At 47.6% G+C, this 22,897-nt stretch overlaps 1 long non-coding RNA gene across 1 annotated transcript in view; it reads right to left on the reverse strand.

The window, feature by feature from the left end:
- LOC108538789 (uncharacterized) overlaps window positions 1-22,897 on the reverse strand; it is a 137,467-nt gene that overhangs the window by 1,473 nt on the left and 113,097 nt on the right. Inside the window, exon 3 of the long non-coding RNA XR_001888191.1 lies at window positions 17,035-18,226. This is a non-coding gene — a long non-coding RNA (uncharacterized LOC108538789). The remainder of the gene's footprint in view (window positions 1-17,034; window positions 18,227-22,897) is intronic.

Genomic DNA, 22,897 nt, shown 5'->3' on the forward strand with positions numbered 1-22,897 from the left:
TGGGTGACAGAGTGAGATCCTGTCTCAAAAAGTAAATAAATAAATAAAAATTAAAAAAAATAAAGTGCAAGAAGCCTCGATGTCAGTCCTCAGGGCCTCCCAACTGTAACCAGCATGATCCTAGCATAAGACCTGCAGCCACCAAACCCGTGCCCTGCACAGCCTCTGCTTTCACACTTTCTCTTCCGTCCTGAACTTCAAGAGAATGGGAACTTCAAGAGAATGGGAATCCCAGGGTGGCAATCTCTTGCCACCCTGGGATTCTTCCATAAAGGACACCGAGTGTGTATGTACTGGGTGAGGCACAGGCAGCATCAGACACAAAAACAAAATTGGAAAAGGGAACTCGTAAGACGCAATACCAGCACCTGCTAAGAAGCTTCTCCCACAGATGCCAGGCAGGCTCTGGGAACACAGCGGAGGCAGAAGACCCGCAGCCACAAGGAAAAACAACCTGTTCTAAAAATATTATTTTCTAAATACGACAAAAACAACCGGCCAGTTTCCCAGTGTGGGGAGGTCGGTGTGGATCTGACGTTGGGTCAGGCACTGACCTTGCGCCCTTCTCAGAACTGACCTTGGGGGTCTGGTGGCTGTGGCTTGAGAAGTGTTTTGTCTGCTTTCCTCCAGGACAGGGAAGGTCCCACTGTGGCCCCACTGGCTGCCTTCAGCACCTTTGCTTCAACTTAGGTCAGTTCACAAAACCTCAATAACCTGGGTCTCTAGGAAGCATCCTGGCATCTGAGTGCAAAACTATAAAGCAACCACAAGAAAGGGTAGAGCCCACATTCCGAGGTGTTCTATGGACAGACTCTGCAACATGTTAGCTAATCCACGAAGAGTCCAGCTTACTAAAGCTTAAATCTGAAAAGTATTTCGGAGACTATTTTAGGTCAAATGTTTTTAAACTAGCACCTCTTCCCAATCTCTATAGCAATAGTAAAACACACATTACAGCCGCGTCTGTGAGCACCTCTGCACCCACAATGCAAGTCCATTTCAGCCACAGGCACCTCTGGATTCTGTATCCTGCAGCCGGCCCTGGAACCTCAAAGCCATGGTATATTTGATGAAGAAATCTGATTTTGAACAGAATTGTATTTGAAAAACATATACAGAGTTTCCCAACACCTCAGGAACAAAACACAATGGGACCCAGGAGTCTCAAGAATAAACTCCGGCAAAACAGATTTTCACTTTTTATTTAATTAAGAGGCTGAACACCTGGATCTCAGGTAGGCTCATTGCTTTTGGGTCTGTTAGCAAGAGCTGGATCTCACAGTTAGACTATTGTAAGAGGAGGAGGAACTAGGGCCTTAACCATTATTTCCTGGGGCGAAAATACGTATTTTAAGATTTACAAAGTTAACATTTGTTTAATCCTGAGGTTGAAATAGTAATGACATCCAGGTAATGAGCCTATTCTATGCCTCCTCCACTGGACGCAGGGCTTCCTTTCGGGAGGAGCTCCTCTTCCCTTATCCAGGTCTCTGCACCAACCACAGCCTCCTTTTCCACATTGCCCACACCTTTGTGTCTACAAGAGTCTTTCTGTCAAGATTCAAATAAGCTCTTGCCTTTCTCAGCTCGAACAGTAATCCACGTTGCTCCTTTGACCCCACCTGCCCCTCTGAGACAAGGATGCATTTTTGGTGCTCATGGCCTCCTCTCCATCCCACTTTGACTTTCCATCCCCTGTAACTGAGGCTCAGCCCCTCTTCCATTCCTCAGTCAAGGTCTCGTGGGTATCTTCATAAATACTTTACCTAAAGCATAGAATACGCAGCACTGATAACACTCAATGCTGTTTTGCATGAATAAGAAACCTGAGCCATGTGCAGTATTTCACATGTTTAATTTCAGTTTCCAATATTTTCAATTCAAAATGACAAAATCAATGTCTACAGAGTAATATAACTTCTTGTCTTTTTCTATTATTGTGAATTTTGTCAGTTTCCAGATACGGACATTAATGCAGTGACAAACTAAGACAATGTTCTCAATATAAGACAACCTGCAAAGAAAAGGAAAAAAACAATTAGACAAACTGGCAGCACAGCCAGCAGTCAGATCACAGGAGGAGCGGGTCGGAGCAGATGCGTGCAGCCGGGGCCCATCACAACGCATTCCAGGGTGCAGCCGAGGTGGCAGGCGTCCTCGTCCACAAAAGCAGACAGTACAACACCAACTGCGAAGCGGAGCTTCCATGGGAACGGCAATCTGAAGTCACAGCGGGCTGTCAAAGGAGACGGGTGAGCCGCAAAGCGCTGGGGTCATGATGGGGCAAGCGTGCCATCTCAGAGGGTCTGGTGCAGAGAAGCTTCGAAGACAGTAGATGTCTTCACCAGCAAGACAGCACCATCATGATGCACATCCTGGAGGAGGTGAAAACGATTCCATTTCTGCAGCCGTGGACACCGAGGTCACTCGCATGTTCAAGGACCCCAAGCTGGCGGCTGAGCTGCGTTTCTGCCAGGGCTCCTGGAAGCCGGGACGAAGTGCATGGTGGTGCTGGAGGCAGCCTGGACTGGCCGGAGCCTTCTGCCATCCCTGATGCAGTTTCAGGGCATTGCCTCAGCCCTGCTGCTGGAGCCCAGTTGTGCGTCCCAGGTGCTCCCTGCTCCCTAGAAACTCCACGGAACTTTCGCTGCAGCGTGCTCCGTCCGTGTTCCTCAGTTTGCACACGGTCTTTTCTCAGTACGCACAGAAGCCAGGGCACTGTGCTCACGTGAAGCTGGAAACTCCCCGGGCTGACTGGCCCGAGAGCTGTTCCCCCATGGCCCTCAGAACCCCCGCCGGGCTGGCCCCTGCCTCCCCTGTCGTTTGTTCCTTTTTCTTCTTTCTAAAGACCTAAAATTTGTAAAGTGGCACTTTATTAGAGCCAGGCATGGCTCTAGGGGAGGTGGTGGGAGAGGGTGGGAAAGTACAGAGAAGACCCAATGTGGAGTTTCTCCACGTATCACTCATCTTCCCGGAGGGGCAGAAATCCACACAGCCGCTCTCCCCACATCAACCACTTAAAACCAAAAAAGGTATTTGACTAAACCATTCTGGTAACTCTTTGTGCTTCTCTTACTGTATTTATTTACATTATAATTATTTTGTAGTTATATCTTTTCCATCAGGAAAATGGGCTCCTCTGGAAAGAACCCGATTTTATTAATCTCTGTCATCTCAGTGCCGGGCTCAGTAAGTTTATGGGAAAACGTGCTGGACAGAGGCCAAGAGGACGGCCTTGAAAACAATCTTCAGACAGGTCATGAAGTTCGCGTTTGGGATCCGGGATTCCGGGTGGGGGAGCGCGAAAGGGGCGGCACCGCGCTGTGCTTGTTCGGAAGTTGCTCAGGCTATGATTTAAGAATGTTCTAGGCGAACCCAAACAATGCAACTAATTAAGGCGTGCGCACGCTCACACACACATACACACACACACGAGAGAGAGACAAGGGGGAGCACAGACAAAGAGGCAGAGAGAACCGCTATTCCTGTGTAAAGAGGCAGCAGCTCCCGAAAGGGAGACCCACACCAACACCTCTGTCCATCGCTCCAGACTCTGCCACCCCAGGGTTCTGTTCCCAGCTTCCCCTTATCACAAGGACCAAGGGCTGCGGTTGGGAAATGGAGTCACATCTCAGGTCTTCACAACAGGAGACACTGCTGGCCCAAGCCCCTCACGCGTGTCCCACAGGAGCCTCCAGAAGAAGGTCCATTTCAACCGGAAGACCCTACGTGACTGTGGCCCAGCCCGGCTGAAGTGCCTGTGCGTTCTTCACAAGCAGAGAGGACAAACCCACCGCGCTCCTCCTCCGTCGCCTCCTTTCCGTTCTAGTTCTGTCTCCAGTCATACAGCGGAGCATGAGGGAGTAAAGCTCTTCAAAGGGAGCGAGGAGGCGCCCCCACCACGGAGGGCACAGCGGGGAACAGCCGCCCCCAAGCTGCAGTGCCAGGCAGAGTGGCAGGCCGGCACTCCTCCGTTGGGGACTCACTCAGAGCCCAAGGCAGAGGCCGCGTCCCGCAGGGAGAGGTCTGAAACGCCCCACACTGCACGTGGCCCCTGGGCAGAGAGGCATGAGGAAGACAGGGGCCCTGAGATGCAAGAGGTGGAGGCTGAGAAAAAGGGGAAGGTGCAGGCCTGCAGCCACCCCCGCTTAGAACGGAAAGCAGCAGCCAGGATTTTGCAGAGCATTGGAGGCAAACTACTCACTCACACACACACACACACACGATACACACATATATACATATAAAGTTCGAGCACTGGCGGACGGAAAGACGGAGGGCTATTTGAAAATATTAACACAGACAGTGAAATGGGAATGCCGCCTCCCCCTGCAGAATGAGGTGAGGCAAGACCTCACAGGTGCCCTCCAAGGACAGCAGGGCTGGGCTGCGATGGGGGAAAGGTGCTCTTAAGAAACAGGAGCCGTCAAAATGACGATCACCAGGCCCTGGGCAGGAACACAGGGGGCCTGCCGACGCTGCTGCTCTGAAACACGCACACACTGAGGTTCACACACACGAAGGTCATTCTCATCCTCAATGAATCGCTGGTTGCTGGACCTAAAACGGGGCTCCAGCCAGGCAACTGCAGTGCCCGCTACGGGGGAGGCTCAGGTCGGGGATGCTGCTTGAGCCCAGGAGTTAGAATCTGGCCTGGGAACATCGTAAGACCTCATCAGTCCGTCAACCAACACCCCCTCTACATACTGCTACAGAGAGAGGAGCGAAGACAGCCAAATTGATCCAGCCACAGTCACAGCCATAGAGCCCAGCGAACAGCCCTACGTGATAGCTCCACTTCTGAACTGCTCTATCTCAGGACTCTGAGAACAACCTAACCAGACACTGGTGAGTCCCTTGGCCCTGGGCACCTGAACAAAAGAAAGTATTTCTATTAGCAACAGTGTGTCCTTTGAAAATTAGAAAATTGGCATCACGCCAGTGCCTGGGGAGGAAAGGTCACCATCTTGACCATGGTGCCAGCATCACACACGGCATATGGCTGGGTGTCTGCAGATCCCAATGCTCCTTCCGCTGTGCAAAGACACATGTGTGTTTAATGTTCTTCATATGTTCCCTGTGAGGACATTCACACAGCAGCCTCTAAGATTCGGATCAAGGTTGTTTAAATCCACCAGTATTTCTAAAGCTGCCAATTTCAGTGTAAAGACAACACTCTGAATACCCTGAATCCCAACAAGGAGTGTCCACCTGGGCACGGGACTGTCCACCCCCAGGGAGGGTGCGTGGTGGGTGGAGTGTCCACCTGAGCACGGGACTGCCCACCCCCAGGGAGGGTGGGTGGTGGGTGGGGCACAGCCCTCAGACGGGCTTTGGGTGCTGTCTGGGCTTCTCTGCACCTGTTCGCTGGTGACAACCAACATGCTCTGCACAGGACTTTGTATGGCTCGTCCCTCTGCAAGTCCAGTGGCTTTGACCATGATGCTTCTGCACATCCAACTTGGCCATGACGGTCTCAGGCCCTTTCCTAAAGCTGGCACTAACCTCAAGAAAGAAGATGCCCCCAGGAAGGGGGGGGTGGAGATGGTCATGGAAAAAACAAGAGAAGCCCAGAGACAGGAACACATCACAGGCAGAACCTGACGGCACCTGCCTCCTCCCCACCACTGGCAGTGGTGTGCACATTCCAACCCCACAGCATCTGGGTTGGGGTGTCCCACGGGGAGATGGGCAGGAGACATGGTGGGAGGAGACACTGGGTCCCCTACCTTTCCCAAGGAAGTACCCTGCTGTAAAAGTATGTGAGCTGAAGTCTCAGAGTCTTTAGCTGACTTCTTATTAACTTAGTGAATTATTTGTGGTCTCTGACCTCTTTTCATTGTATCAGCAGTTTTTCCAGGACTCTGACTGCCTGAGATCAAGGCAGCCAAGAGAGGTGTCTGCCTGACCACAACCTGTTGATCTATAATTAGGGGAAATCGCTCCAATAATTGGTCCCAAGATGCTAGCTGAGCTCAGCATGGCTAATCCGCCCCTGCCAATAACGGAATGCCTTCGCTCAGAGTTAAACAGGAAAAACGCCACACGCCACCCTCATGGTTTCTGCTCTCACCTTAGAGCATTTTCATCATCAGGGAATTAAATGGGTCATTTCAGTTGTTGTTCTCTGAGCACTTTCCAAAATATACTGTATTTTAGGGCTAGCAGCTTATAATCTGTACACCCTGGAAAAATCAGCAAATCTATGTGTTCCGTCCTTCTCATGTTTCTGATGTCAAGGGTAACAATATCTTCTTAAGATATTTAAGCTATATCACTTTTATTAGAGCTATTTATTCTCAAGAATATACTCAAATTGGTATTAATTATCTGTACGCACAAGTGACCATCACGGGAACAAAATGATGGGCTAATCCAGTACCGTCAATCTGTATCCCAGACATCACACATGCACGGTGATATTTGGAATGTCTCTTCCTTTTAGTTTATCTATAAAAGGTACATAACGCTTTGTTCCACTGCAGTGGGATATTGATTAATTGCTTTGCCTGCTCTTAAGACTTAGAGGAGCAGTTGTATGAATGGGGGATGAGGCAGGGATGGCCCCAGCTATGCTGAGCTGGTCAGTCACTCCTGGAGGAATCTCAAGACTGTTCAGTCTCTAGACCCATAAAGCCTGGAGCCCCAGCTCTGCACTCTGTGTCCTGGGCTCTGTGCATATTCTCCCGACACCCAGACGGCTACTCTCTTCTCTTTACCAAAGACAGTCTGAGTGGGTGTTGGTTCCCCTTACTCAGTGAGTCCTAAGTTAGGGTGCTCACAGGTCCCAGTGTGCTCACCACCATTGCAGTTAATGACTGTTGTCCTGACAACACTCTCAGTGCATTTGCTCTCTCTCAGTGCATTTGCTCTCTCAGTGCATTTGCTCTCTCTCAATGCATTTGCTCTCTCTCAGTGCATTTGCTCTCTCAGTGCATTTGCTCTCTCTCAGTGCATTTGCTCTCACTTTCAGACACGCCCTGATGCCCTCAACACGTAGTGCAAGCACCATCTCTGAGACCTCAATCCCGTCTTCAATTCAGTACAAAATCAGGTGTGATGATACATGTAGAAGATTTCTGAAAACTGCGAGGCTAGAATGCCTCAGCCCTTACTTCATAGAGTAAGAAACAAAGGGCTTCAATTAGAGTTAGAAATCAACCAGGACTGAATAAAATAACCTGTGCTTATGCCAATCAGGGGGCTTCATGGCGGCCTGAAATACAAACGTTCTCTCAGGTTAGCAATTGAGGGTCACTTTCTAATACGCTTCAGGGTTTCATCCCCAAATTGGTCCCTCTAGAGCTGAAAACTTTTTAAAGCAGGATGGCTTCCTTGCTTTACAAGAAACAAATAAATAATTTTACTTGCAAGGCAATCAATAAAAGTCAGGCCACTGTATGGATACTTGAATAATTGTATAATTTATTTTATACTTGAAAATGATATATTTGCTTTATAAAAATTACTGAATGGCCATCAAATTTTAATGCATGTATCTACTTATTTGTTGACAATTAAAATGTTAAGCAACTTAACATATTTGACAATTAAAATACTGAACCCAAGTTCACAAAGTGATTTTATTGTGCTGCCGGGAAACAACTTTTGTCCTTCCTCACGCCCCGATTCACATACACACAGGCCATCCCGGGAGGGAACGCCACCCCTGCTCTCTGACTTTGTCCCTGCAAGAAATCAGTGGCTCTGCCCCAAGCTCAAGGCTTCCCTCAGTTTACTTTACCTGAGTCTCCCAGTCTGACATGGGTGCTAGGTCGGCGGGAGGGCAGAAGTGAGGACACCTCAGGGTGAAAGAATCAGAATCTGCTAGAAACATGAATTCCACCATCTCTATACATATGATCCCACCAAAGCAAACCCTGAAAAACATTCAAACCCCAATGTGAAATAAGCCACAGTCCCCACAGACAGAGATCATGAAATTCCCGCATGAATAACTCACCTTCAAACCTAGAAGCGGCTTCCACCACCAGATGAGGACAGATGGTGAGGTCGCTCCGCCCCTCTCTGTGGAGGGGAAATGTGCTCCAGAAGCAGACGTGGAATTCCTTCTGTGCGATTCTTGGTGAAAATCTTTCCCGAAGCAGATGTAGAATTCTTTCTATGTGAGATTCTTGGTGAAAATCTTGCTTTGTGAGTTGCCACGGGGTGGTGATATTATGCAGCAGAGATTCTCTGGTCCTGGTACTTCCCAGCTGGGTTCAATTATCCTGAGATGAGAAACCACCACAGAGAGAGGCTTCCGAGCTCCCAACAGTGAGAGGTGCAGAGCTGTGTGCCAGCCACCTGTGTGCACATGGGAAAGCCAGCGTGGGAATCGGCAAGGTGCCCAGGTGTGAAAGTTATTCACGCTCACTCTAGAAGAACAACGTCTGCATGATGAGAAGCACGTGTGGTGATAATGCTAGCGTGGCTGGCATGGTGCATGCCCAGGGACACTCTTCTAGACGAGCCAAAGGGCGTTTTTAATGGGACTGACCTTTGTAGTTGCCGCCTCCTATGGCCCCACGGTGTTGGACAAGTGGACAAGCGCCCGTCTCACCGTCTGTTGACCGTGCTGTCCGTGTAAACCCACGGGGCGAAGGCCGTTCTGATGCTCTTCAGCAACTGCCGTTTCAGCCACACCAGCTTGTCATTGCACACATCGGATTTGAGCGTTTGGAAATTAATTCATGCACAATAAGGCGTCAAACAGTTTTTTAACAGACAAGAAGATAAAATCTCAAACAGCAATGACTTTCTAGTTGAAATGATTACTGTTGAAATGTGTTTCCTTGGAATTAACAAAATATTTCCAGTTGATAAGGATTATGACCTAAAATAGTCAATTAAATGTAAAAAGTATTAGCTTTGTTTAAATATCAAGGATTACTTAATGTAGGAGACCTCAACTTAATTATGAGGACAAATAAACTTTAACTTCTGCCAAGAGCAATGTGTGCTTAGAGCCCAGCATGCACAGAGCCAGGAGGATGGGAGTCACCGCTGCCTCCAGGCCTTCAGCCACCGGGACTGCCGGTCAACCTCAGCAGGGCAGGCCTGGCTGAGTCTGGCAGGGACTGCCATTCACAGGGCAGCCAAGAGCTGGAGCGCTCACTAATAAGACAATAAACCAGGTCTGCTTGCAGGAGGACTTCCCAACCTAATGCAAAATAGAATCCCAGTAAAACATGCTGTGGTCAAATCAATTACTCAAGTTTCTTCACAGCTCAGTTTAGTTACACATTGAACATCAGCCGGAATCAGTGTTGAAAGAAGGAAGTCCTATCGTGTGAGAGTCTGGGTCAGTGCCTCTGACTGAGCAGGACCACGCATGAGGACGGAGGGCCTGTAGGGCAGCGGTCAGTGAGCACTTTCCACAAAGGGATGGGGTGTGAATAGCTCAGACTGTGGGGCTCACACGTTCTCTGCCACAACTAGGAAAGTGGCCCCAAGCACTCCAGAGCCATGGTGTGGCTGGGTCCCATTCGAGCTTTATTTGCACACTCGGTGGCAGGATGTAGGCCACAGTTTGCTGGCCCTGAACTAAAGCAGCTGGAGGCCTGGGACAGGGGCGAACCCGGTAGAGTGGAGAGGAGTAAGGCAGCCACTCACACCCAGATGCATCCACCCGCACACGGCAGCCCCCTTGCGGCCTCAGTCAGTCCGCGTCCTGCTTCTAGGGCCCTGGGAATGGTCTCTAGCAGCCCTGGGATATGGAAACCCCATAAGACACACAAGCCAAGGCTCCTGGTCACACACAAAGTGGAGGCATCATCTGTCCATTTGCTGGACCAGGTCACACTAGTGCTGCCTGGAGACCTCTGCGGCAACATCATCACCCAGCCCCACCACGCCCCCACTGAGACCCTGTGACGCTGCCTGTCCTGGGAAAGCCTGGCTCCTCTGCCTCCTGTTCCGATTCCAGCTGGTCCAGCAGCACCTCCCATCTCTTTCCCTAGGGTGTCATGACACGGGCTCTACACACATGCATGAGGCCGTTCCCCCTCCTGTCCTTTAATCTGTGCCTGTGGCTTTTCCTTATCAACCTACGAGATGCTCAGAGCCCTATTGTGTCCTGCACAGGGCGGTACACGGTGGGCAGTTAGTTCACAAATGTGAACTTTTCACACCAATAACGTAGCTCCAACGCTGAAAGTCTATCTACGTAGCTCCTCACTATTGATACATATGAAAGGAATTAGCAGCACGGGTCTTCAATAACTAGATCAAAAACTGGAACAGGGAAGAGACATCATAATGGACCACACAGAGCGCAGGTGCCCAGGGGCCAGAGGGCTGGAAGCACGGAGACCCGGCGTCTGTGAGCTGCAGGAAGAAGGGAAACACCTCCCTAGTCCAGAGGCTCAACTTCCTCGTCTGCAAAACTGAAGCCACACTGGAGGGACCCCCGTGTTGCAGAGAAGGTTACACAGGAACACACAGGTGCAATCGCCAGGCACACGACACATACTCATGGGACAGTGGTCTCAGCAGGACCTGGCAGGTTTATCGCGATGGGTGGAGGTGGGAGAACACTGGAAAGTAGGGGGCTGGTGGGAGGGTGTCCACACGGCCGCTGGAAGTACCCACAGAGGCAGCCACACAGAGACCAGCGGAGATCCTCGCTCGGGTAGCAGCCCTGTGGGACCAGGAAGGACTTTCTATCACAGTATCCGTGTGGCAGACTGGCTTCTGAGAGGGCTGTCTTCATCTTGTATTTTAACTTTAATCCCTGCAACAGAGAGGACTACAGGAAGAGTGCAGGGATGGGGATTTAAGCCCGTCAGAGATGGAAGTCAGCAAGGGTGTCAGACATGTCAGGCCTGAGTGAGGACGAAAATTAAAAGGCAAAACTTTATGGAGAAAATCACACAGCCTAGCGAGGGGATGGCGCTGCACCTGGCTGAGTCTGCAAGTGGAGAATGGAGCCTGCTCTTCCTGGGACACGGGCCGTGCATGTGAAGGACCTGGCATGTGTTTGCAGGGCTTAGAAAACATCTTCTGTGAAAGCCACGCCCCTGGGCTTGAGCCACTCAAACAACCAGCTTGAATTTAGAGTGAGCCGAGATATCAGTCTACGCGTCCAGGTGGAGCAGAGGGCAAGAGAACGTCCTCGGTGAAACACAAAGCATTGGAAAAACGTCCGTCCATGACTCCTGATTCCATGTCCGTGCCTCAGACTGAGACCCCTTGTCCAGGGCTCACTGTGCGGACCGTGACCCTCGCCGGGGGCCCACTGTGCAGACTGAGACCCTCGCCCGGGGCTCACTGTGCAGACTGAGACCCTCACCTGGGACCCACTGTGCAGACTGAGACCCTCGCCCGGGACCCACTGTGCAGACAGAGACCCTCACCCAGGGCCCACTGTGCAGACCGAGACCCTCACCTGGGACCCACTGTGCAGACTGAGACCCTCGCCCGGGGCCCACTGTGCAGACCGAGACCCTCCCCCAGGGCTCACTGTGCAGACTGAGGCCCCTCATTCCAGGGCTCACTGTGCGGACCGAGACCCTCCCCCGGGGATCACTGCGCAGACCAAGGTTCTCGCCCGGGGCCCACTGTGCGGACCGAGACCCTCGCCCAGGGGCCACTGTGCAGACTGAGACCCTCACCCGGGGTTCACTGTGCAGGGCCCTGCCTGTGGCTGGACACAGAGGAAAGGAGCCTCGTGATGCTGCCCAGTTTTTAGATCTCTGAAGTGTTTTAAAGTTTAACTAAAACAAAAGTCTTCAAGACACTTAGGAATTTATTTCTGAGGGCAAAAATCAAGCGTTACCGCAGGAAATTATTCCTGGGTCCCTGAAATGACACCACTCCGGTGGCTACCTACGGGAAAAGCCTCACCCACCCTTCAGGTTTTATTTAAATCTCATTAAGCTCCATCTGATGTTGTAAGTGGAACCGGACTTGTAGATTACCAGTAAAACAGCTCTACTCTCCACTGCCCAACGTCTGTATGTGTGTGTGCACGTGTGTGTGTATATGTGTGTGAATATGTAATATCTGAGTAGTGTGTACATGTGCGCACACACGTGAGAGAATATCTGAGTATGTGTGTGTATGTGTCTGTGTGTGCATACGTGTGTGTGTGCATATATGTATTTAAGTACCTTGTGATTAACCAATTAAGATAATTTTTAAATCTTTAGTTTGTTGAAGATGAGTAAGTCCTCAGCTCACTGACACTGTGATATTAAAAGCAACTACAGTGAAATACTAACATTCTTTTTAGCGTAAGGTGTACCTGGAAACTTCTTAAGAAAAATGAGTTGTGCTATCACCTTCCATTGTTTTAATCAACTGTGTAAAAACACAAGACCTTACTGGCTTGTTAATGAAAAACCAATTCCAAATACGGTCTCCTATGAGGTATTTCCAACAGATAAATGGGCATTTGATATTATTTATCTAGTTTAGATAATAATCTGCAAAATTACTACCTCCTTCCTCTGCAAAGCGCCAGGATTATGTGAGCAAGGTCTAGGCTGTGGAGACAAATGACCCGTGGCCCACTCGACACACGGAGCAAGTGAAAGGAAGAGGTTCCATTTCTGCTTCTTCACCATGCAAGTTCCTCGAAGAATGAAAACGAACCTTGAGCTAAGTCAGTTCGGGTCATGGACTCTGCTTCCCACTGACACAAGACATAATTATCGGACTCCATCCACTTCCACTATGAACTGTGTGAGCTGAAAAAAACTCCCACGTGTAAAGCTAATTCCCTCATTTGAGTTTGGAAATTCCACTTCATCATTCACAGTAAAAGAAAATGTCAGGAGCAACACCAAAAGTCTGTCCTAGGGTATTAACTCTGAAGAACAATCGAATTCTCAGTATTTAGAATCTCCTTCCAAAAATCCATTATGTGTTCCTTAGGTCAAATAAACCATTATAGAAAGAGCCCGTTATCCCACATGACGTTTATGAAACATTCTAATAAAAACGAAACTGGGAACATTCTAATGTCTGTTGTGCTGGGCCTTGACGAATAAAAAGAAAATGCATTCCACTGAAGGAGGGGAGGAAGGCAAGTTTTGGGGGACAGAAGTGGGAGGTGGGGGCCCAGGGCCTTAGGAGGTTGGAAAGCAGGAGGCAGAGCTGACCCAGCATTGCAGGAACACCACCCTTGGCCACATGGGAGAGGATTCCCCAGACTGAGCTGCGCAGCTACACTCCTGTCTGCCCCCCATCAGGGCCCCCACCCAGCTTTTGTCAGGGAAATACCATGGGTGGAAAGGGGTACTAGAGGCCTGCAAGGAAGGGTCTGGCCACGGCATTGTGATTCTGCATCCCCGGGAGCCTGTGGGTGCTGCCGACCTGACTCCAGCTCCTCACAGAGTCGCAGCTGGGTGTCAGAAGGGGCCATGTGGTCTCACCCATGTTCGGAGCCTGCCTGGGCGGAATCGGGACTAGGAGGCCCGAGGTCCCTCTCCCGGTTCCCATGCACACTGGTGGGGGCACAGTGCCATGCAGCAATTGGAGGGTTGCTCCCTGACGGACACTGAGTGCTGCGGTGGGGGAATCAGGGCACCAGCCTTGGCATGGTGATCTAGTGAGTACAAGTCCTCCTGCAGAGGCGGACAGCTGTTCTCCAACTTAATTACGCACAGTAAGAACCATGCAAAGGACATCGGCTTCCACTGACAAAGGCAGCTCTAAGCATTTAAGATTTTATATCAAGTTTTCACGCAAGTCTTCACTTTTTCTTGTGCAGGAACAGCCATCAGCAATTATAATTCATTAATAAGAAAATATGATTTCATATACAAATGTTTGCTTTGTTTCCTTTTCAAGAACACAAATAGTTCTTTTTAAAAGTTGAGCTGCCTATTACTAGAATATGACAACTATGTTAAAACCATACATGCAAAATGAATACCAGTTTTCACTATTTCCTGGCTTTGGCTACATTATAGACACTCGTGCAAATGAAGGTAAAAGAAAGCTGAAATGTTTTAACTTCTTCATAGAAACTAATGGCAAGCCAGTTTTCAAATGGCCTGGTTTTGTCTTAGCATTTGTTCTATGTAATAACTACTGACATTTATCTTTTTTCAAGATCTTGACCTTGAATGTTTCAACTACTTCCTGATTTCAAAAATAAATTATGTCCAAATGGCAAGGTAGATTAGGATCTTGCTTCACTAACCAATTTGGATGAAAAAGAAAATACTTTAAAACTTATTCTAGCCTGGAGAGTACATGTCATTTTCAACTAATAACTTGAAGGTGCACGTTCAGGGCCTCGCTCGTCCATCATAGGAAAAGAACACTCCTTCCGTATGGAGGGCGTCCTGTCACCAGCGAGATGGACCGAGCGCCATGGAGTGGGTTCACTCCCTCCCCCACTATGGGACATTTTCTCTTTTAAAATGCCCTTGCCATAAAACTGAGAACCTTATAAATTTTATGTTGCTGGGCACAAATTAACCAAAAACATTGTCCCTAAAATCACAATGAATTTCACTGCAACATAAAATACAGTTCACTGTACACCCAAATCAGCGGCTTCCTTATATGAAGGTCTGTATCACGGCTGGCAGGCATTTCTACTGCTGACTCCCAAAGAGATGGACGATAGAGCCAGTCGACTCATGGAAGATCCCCCAAAAAAACTGGCCATAGGGAAGAACGCCACTGGGCCACTGGTGCATGCCTGTAATCCCAGCACTTTGGGAGTCCAAGGCAGGAGAGTCACTTGAGCCTAGGAATTTGAGACCAGCCTAGGCAACAAATTGAAACTTCATCTCTGCCAAAAAAAAAAAAAAATTAGCTGGGCATGGTGGCACACACCTATGGTCCCAGCTATTTGGGAGGCCAAGACAGGAGAATCACTTGAGCCCAGGAGGTTGAGGCTGCAGTGAGATCTGATTGTGCCACTGCACTCCAGTTTGAGTGACAGAGCAAGACCCTGTCTCAAAAACAAAAAGAAAGAAAGAAAAAAAAAACAAGTGAAGTTGTTTCAAAGGAAACAACAGGAGCATCAGCCATTTAATGGGCTGCCTTGCTGAGGAGGCGGCTCCCTTTTCTACGACATTCTCTGCAGACTTTCTGAGTGGAAGTCACAGGAAGGCTGATTCACTCCAAGAACACAAGCTCCACAGCTGTTCCCTCAAGGCCAAGCAAATGTGTTCTGGGAAAACGGCAGAAAAGGCTCCAACCTGTAGGTGAGGACAGCAGCCTCAACCAGCAGACCAGGAACTCCACACAGACGCACCAGTGATGCTGCTTTCGATCTTTTATTTGGAAATAACGATCCATCCGCAGGAAGACACAAGGGCAGTAGAGAGAGGTTCCCTGTGTTCTTCACTCATTGCCCTCCATGGACACATCTCATTCAACCACTTCACAAGACCCAGCCGAAAAGCCAGGGCCACCCGTGTGTGTCCGTGCCCATCCCTGCTGCCAGGCAGCCTTCCCGCATGGTGCCCGACAGCAGCCCCCTCCTGCCTGAGTTCTGGTCACTGCGTCACATTTTCATTTTGCTACAGCTGAGGATACAAAACGTATGGTAACGCCTTGACATGGACACTTCAGCTGCCATACTGAGCCACGGGGGTCTCTCACCAAGGGCAGAGCGCAGTGAAGACAGGTTTCGACCTGCTGGTGTGAAGACGACCTCCCATCTGAGAAAGCCGCCGCACCTACTGGAGACACTCTTACCTTCCTAAGAAAACGAAATTAGGTTGGTAACCAGTTCTAAGCTGTGACTGAGCCAGAGGCTCAGTGTGCGAGCTGTGGACACAATCCGATCCCTTCACAGGCACTACGGGAGGGTCTGAAACTCAAGAGAGTTGTGAGGCCAAAGGGAGATTTTAGATGACAGCTTAGGTACTTCCAACCTGAGTGTGGCCAACTCTATTTTGAATATAATACTCCAAGTCAAGCCAAATCTGGGTGTGTATTTGAAAAACTAGAGCTCACCTATTTCATACAGCAGGTAATAATCTCATAATGCAAACTAAGCAATAAAATGTCACTGTAGCGTACCAAATTTATGAAGATGAAAGAAAAAATTAAAGTGGCCAAATGCTGGTTAAGCTGCTTGGGAGGTTTCTCTCATGCTCGCCAATGGCAACATAAATATGTGTGATCCCTAGAGAAAAAGCAGCTTGGAAGTGTGTATTGCAAGTCTACAACATTCATATACTTAGAGCCAATGTTTCCATTTGTAGGAACAATTCTAGGGGAATTTTAATTTGTATGGAAAAAGCTTTAGGAAATTAAATTTTTGTTTTAATACTATAAAAGCCAAAAGATTGGAAACAATCTAAATGTCACTTCTTTCCTAACATGTATCGGGCACTTATTTTGTGCCAGGCAACAACATGGGAATAAAAAAAATTGGTATAAAAGAATTGAAATAAATATATTCCTGGCACTGGAAGAATTTATAATCATTTGGGAGGGGGACATCAAGCTAAAACAAGCTGAAACATGATGACAAAAACACAAGTGAGAAATGTCTATATGGTTTGTGGAGCCATCTCTTGATGGAATGTCATGTCATCATTAACTCAATGGTTCCCACTTAGGGCCCAGCCACCATTCTGGGGTATGGGGGGACCAAGGTGCTGAGAAGGTCTCATGAGGGAGAACCCAGGTGCTCAGACAATAGCCCTAGATGAGCTACGAGCTGACAGCCAGCCCCACCTGCCCTGTGTGAGTGAGTGCCTGACTGTCCAGATGCTCAGCCCCAGCTCACACCACAGAGCAGAAGAGTTGCCTGGCTGAGCCCGGGCAACCTTGGTCACCAGGAACAGTGGCTTCAAGCAATGCTCACTGCTTACTAAGTGCTGAGGTGTTTTATTATTCAGCAATAGATAACCAAAACCAATGGATTGTTAGAAAACAATTTGGCCAAATAAATACTCCATCCACTCATGGATATTTTAGCCTTCATTCTAGTGACCTGTGACAAAGACACATGTGGCAGGATCACTGCACCTTCCACTGATGGGCAGTGCGATGCATGAACTTTCTGCAGCCCCCGTCGGGCCACCCATGAAAACTAGGAGCACAGATGCCCACCTGACAGCGAGGCCACAGCGGGGGCCAGGACACAGGAGTGAAGGAAGAGGGCAGTGCATTTGGTTTGCTCTCCTGATTTAGGGTAAGAGGGGAGGGCCTGAGACCCACCCTTCAGAGAGTCCTCCCATAGCAGGGGCCCTGCTCCACCCTGAAGGAGCAGCATAGGCGTGGTGGGGCACGTCCACATGAGTGCCCGGGGTCCCTGCGATTTGGGATGGAGCAGGGAGTAGACAGTGGCTCAGGGACCCCAAACTGCTGAGTTTCATGCTGCACACTGCTGGGGAGGACAAGGAAACACAGACTTGAGCTGGTGTCCCAGATTGTTATAAAGGATTTGTATCCCAGTGAGCACAGACACTTCTTATTTAATGAGTGTTAACCTGATTATTGGTTCTAGCCATTGGGACACGGGGTACCTGGGCCCCGCCGTGCTGGGTGTGCTTTGGGCGTCCCCTCCCTAGTCCGGGACTCGGTCAAACTAACTCCACTTCAGCCACTGGCTCTGAGACCCTCCAGGCAGTCCCTTCCCGTCAGCCACTCTCAGCCCCTGGTATCATCCACAACTTCCCAGTTTCAGTTTGGTTTGCTTTTCTATCTTGTCCCTTTCAGAAGTAGTATCAGGGACGCTGCCACTAGCAACTGGACCCACATCACAGCCACCCACACGGGGCATCCACTCAGTGTCCAGCTGGGCTCATTCTGCTGACCACAGCCTTGACACCTCCTATGTCCAGGAGGGGAGGCCAAACAAGCTCGTGAGCTTCCAGGTACCCAGCCCGGAGCTGTGTGTACAGCAATCATTCCACAAGTTACTGAAGAACAATATTTTACTGAATGTTTTCCCTATTAAAACCTGGTCTTATTTTAAGGCTTGGCTCTTTTAAAATAGCGAATTATTCATTTTTCGAAAATAGTTTTTGCAGCATGCATCTAGTTAAACAAGTAAAACAGGATAATCTCAGGAAGATCTCTTCCCTTTAACTATAGATGAGGTCATAGACCCCCGAGGAAGTCCTAGAGATGTTCATTGAAAAGCAGCTGGAAGAATCACGTCTGTGCAACAGTGTCTTTGAACATGGTGACAAACCAAAGGGCCTCAGGTCCGAGCACCCAGGAAGGAACCCCGGGCTCTCCCTTGTTAGCTCTGAGTTCTCAGCCAGTGATCGAATTCCCTGTGCCTGGGCGTCTTTATCTGCGGAAAGGGATCAGAATCATGGCTCATTTAAGCAGGTGGATGACAACTGAGAAAAATCTATGTAAACAGGCAGCACAGTTCCGGAATATGCTAAGTGCCCACGTCGTATATTGCATAAAAATGTTAAAACCTTTCAGAAAAGTGTCAATTCTCCTGGTTCACATGACCATTTTTAAGTTCAAACACGTCTTTACAGGGATCACTTTTCAGACCAAGCCCTTTCTTGAGCCTCAAAGCATCGGCAGCATTATCTCCCAGACCCTTAGACCAGGATCTGTTCTGAGTGTCAAGATCCCTTCCTTGTTCCTTGTTCTTGAAATTGTAACAGAAGTTTGGGCGGGGGGAGGGACATTCAAATTTGTAGGTACTCTAAAGCAATAGTAGAGAAAAAGATAAATGGCTTGCTGCCAAACTCAGGGGACTTGCCAACTTTTGTAACTTCAATATTATTTTGAATGCTACAGCTAAAATAAAACTAGTTCTAAAATATTACCTGTTTTACCCTTAAGAGCAATTCAGTTCTTTCTTATCATTTCTCCATAACTTTTGTTTGAGATTTCATTACACCTTCCTCAATATTTTAATCACAGTGTTTTATAACCAAAAGCATTTGCTCTCATCAATAGTAGTATCAGGTCATAAAACATTTTCTAGATAAAAGTTTGAGAGATTATAAATATTACTTTAAGTTTGTCAAGAGGCTGGCCTGAAAAGGATAAATATTAGAAATAAATGAATACATGGATGTAACACAAACTTATGTTTTTGTTCAAAAAGTGCTCGGCAGGCTTCTGGCTAAAATGATGTCAAGCTCTCAGGCTTCTGACAGAGCCAGTGGAGAAAGGCTGTGCGTAGTACAACCCTCTCCTGATCACAATAAAATGTGAAAAATAGTCAAAGCTCTCCTGTCTCCTCCAAAAACACATCTATAGCAGCAAGCACACAAGAAAAAGGGGCACACACTCATGAATAAATGTTTTCTATCAAAAGAAGGGAGTGGAGGAGTTGTGACTCCCTCTGCCACTGTCACTCAGAGAGGTGAGTGGAAAGCATCAATAATAGCCTGCAAATGTCGTCGGCATCTCCTGGTTTTAAACAACGCAGTGAGCGGGGTGAGTGGCACTCCTGCCCACACTGAGGAAATCCCTGGAGGGGAGTTTCACCTGCTCCCAGGTACTCTCGGACGGCGCATGGAGCTGAGAATCAGCACCCGATGAGCATGGTCTCCCTCTCCTCTCCCCTCACCTGTCTACCCACATCTCAGAAGAGAAGCGGGCTGTCCACAGAGGCTGCTGGGAGTCTTGAGGAGCCACCTCCACACTGTCACCCTCCCCACCCCCAACGCCCAACGCCCCTGCAGGCGACATTGAGTAAACATCAAGGCTACAAAAAAAACACAAAAAACTTGGAGAATAATTTATTCCACATCAAGAACTCGAAGATGAGATAATAAAAGAGATGAAAAGGGAAACTGCACAGGAAAGGAACTCAACTGAGTGTTAAACCCACACCACCGGCCGGGCGCAGTGGCTCATGCCTATAATCCCAGCGCTTTGGAAGGCCGAGGCAGGTGGATCATGAGGTCAAGAGATCGAGACCATCCTGGCAAACATGGTGAAACCCCGTTTCTACTAAAAACACAAAAAAATTAGCTGGGCATGATGGCAGGCGCCTGTAATCCCAGCTACTCAGGAGGCTGAGGCAGGAGAATCGCTTGAGCCTGGGAGGCAGAGGTTGCAGTAAGCCGAGATTGCGCCACTGCACTCCAGCCTGGCCAACAGAGCAAGACTCCATTGGAAAAAAACAAACAAACAAACAAACAAACAAAAAAAAACCACAAGACCAAGAGGTAAATCAGGACAGTGATTATCAAAACATGATACATAGCACAGGAAAATTCTTGACATCGAAGATTCAAAATCATCACATTAAATTCAACGAGAGAAACGAAGGTTGGAAAAGTGAGAGAAGAGGTAACAGGCGATGGAAAAGGGGAATACACAGGAAGCGTGACAGGCACAGACGGAGAAGCAGCAGCAAAGGACAAAACCAAATGAAAACAAGCAGGAGATAAAACAGCTCCACCGACACAGCAGGAGAAAGTCTCTGTGGCGGGAGGAAAGGACTGGACGGTTGCACTAACTGTATTCTCAATTTTATGTAGAATAACAAATATCAGAAAACGTCCTAACTAGGTTATCAAGCTTTAAATACACATTTTTAAGAAGATGATCAATCACTTAGGCATATCCTGGAGGAAGAAGCTAACCTGGTGTGGTTGGTTCATCTGGAGGGAGCAACGTTGATCTCAGGATTCTACAGGTAACGTGACCCACGCCTGCTGCACCCAGCCCACATATCCTCAGGCATAACAGGGGCTGCAGGTGGCACTTCACACAAGAGTAACTCGGGAAACAGAAACCCAGCTCCCTGCACTGGAGATGGGGATGACAACACATTCCAGTTCCCCCAAAATATCCACAGTATTAAGACTGCTGTTATGAGGACAGTGAAACAGTATATTCAAGTTCCAAGGAAAGAAAGGGTGTGACCCAAATGTTGAAAAGCAGCCAAGTTTTCCTCAGATTCTAAGAGCAAAGGGCAGGCATTCTCACCAAGGAAGAAATCAGGAAGCAAACTCTCATGACCCATGCAGAAAAGAACAACTCGATAATAAAACTGACCAGCCAAGAGATCAAAGTAAAAAAGATGAGGTCAGACACGGTGGCTGGTATCTGTAATCCCAGTACTTTGAGAGGCTGAGGTGGGAGGCTTGATTAAGCGCAGGAATTCAAGATCAGCCTGGGTGACAAAGTGAGACCCTACCTCTAGAAAAAATAAAAAAAAATTAGCTGGGCATAGTGGTTCACACCTGTAGTCCTAGCTATGTAGGAGGCAGAGGTGGGAGGATAGCTTGAGCCCAGGAGTTCAAGGCGGCAGTGAGCTGGGACCACACCATTGCACTCCAGCCTGGGTGACAGGGCAAGACCCTGTCTGCCTAGGTAAACTGACTAAAAGTAAAGATAAGCCTCTGTAGGAGCTCAGGAGTTGTATGACATGACACAGATGAGGCAATGCTGACCCGTGTGTGCATGTAGACATGTGTGTATGTATGTATATGCACGTCTGTGTGTATGCATGTGTGTTCTGTATGCACACATGTACGCATGTTTGTGTGCATACACGTGTGAGTGTGTGCATGCGTGTTTGTGTGTATGCATGTTTGTGTATGCACGTGTATATGTGTATTTGTGTATGTACACGTGTATATGTGTGTGTAGACACACGTGTATATGTGTTTGTGTGTATGCATGGGTGTGTGTACATGTTTGCGTGTTTGCATGCGTGTATGGGTGTTTGTATGTATGTGTGTATGCACGTTTGTGTGTGTTTGTATGTATGCACACATGTGTATGTGTGTATGTATGCACAGGTATAAACACATTTAAATTTCTGTGGTAGAGGAGAAAATGCATGAGAAAATGCAGTAATAGTACTTTCATTTTCCAAAAATTATACTGTTTTAAATTTTCTCTTTCTTTATTTTCAGCCTTTTAAAGAATTATGTTTACTGGGATGAAGAAACATTTGTGTGAAGCATAGGAATGAGTTCCATTTTTCAAGTCAATTTTTTAGTTTTATTAAAATCAAATAGTTGCATTTCATACTTTATTTTAAAATACCACATAGAGTATCATCCCATTTGATGAAGTGCTTCTACATTTTATGCCGTATGTGTATGGTAGTGAATGATGGTTACTCCTGAGTAGTAGAAGGCCTTGCGATCAGTTGTTGTCTTTGTAGTTTTCTATATTGGTTCAATGTCTTATAACATGTATTTCTTCTCATTTAAAAAAAGATAATCTAAAAAGGACAGGGGAAAAAAGTATCAAGTAAAACCATCCAGGATACCCAGATATTTAAATAGCATTTTTGAATGTAATATTTTGTAATTTTCATGATTAATTTCAATATTTGAATTCATTTCTCATGCAAATCAGTAGGGGTTAACGTTTCAGTCTGAAAATCAAAGTTCCCAAAGCTTGCTGTTGCTAAGTGAATTCTACTCAGAAACTGAGAATCATGAGACAGTTTACAAAATTAGGATCATGCTATTCTATATCTTGTTTTTTTTTTTTCAATTAACTTTCATATAGTGAACAAAACAGTCCATCATATGCACGTATATTATACTTTCTCTATTCTCCTACTGCTGTAAAACACAGCAATCAATGCCTTCCATCATACATTCTTGTCCACAAGAGATATGATTAATATAATTCCAGATACATTCCTGGTCTACGAAGGGTTCTAAAGTGAAATTCTAAAAATGGTGAGAAACAGTGTGACTTGTGGGAAGGTGGCAGCTTTCAAATCTATATGTAAGGTCTTGGGGATTTCCTCAAAAGAAACCAGCTATGTTACTGTTTAGATAGACAGACGTCTGCCACGCATATGAACTCATACTTACGCTTCTCCTAATTTCCTCGTCAACTAGCCCAGCAATCAACACACGTTGGAGAACTAAGTATTAAAAAGTGAATGACGACGATTAACTTGTGGAGGTTTCATTCCATGGAATATTTTAAAGGCTGAAAACTACTGAACAAACTAAACCTTCTGCAAAGATCCTTCTATATTCATAGGCTGATAACGAAACTTGTCTTT

This window comes from Rhinopithecus bieti, unplaced genomic scaffold, assembly GCF_001698545.2.
Source record: "Rhinopithecus bieti isolate Rb0 unplaced genomic scaffold, ASM169854v2 scaffold_16559, whole genome shotgun sequence".
Classification (NCBI taxonomy): Eukaryota; Metazoa; Chordata; class Mammalia; order Primates; family Cercopithecidae; genus Rhinopithecus; species Rhinopithecus bieti.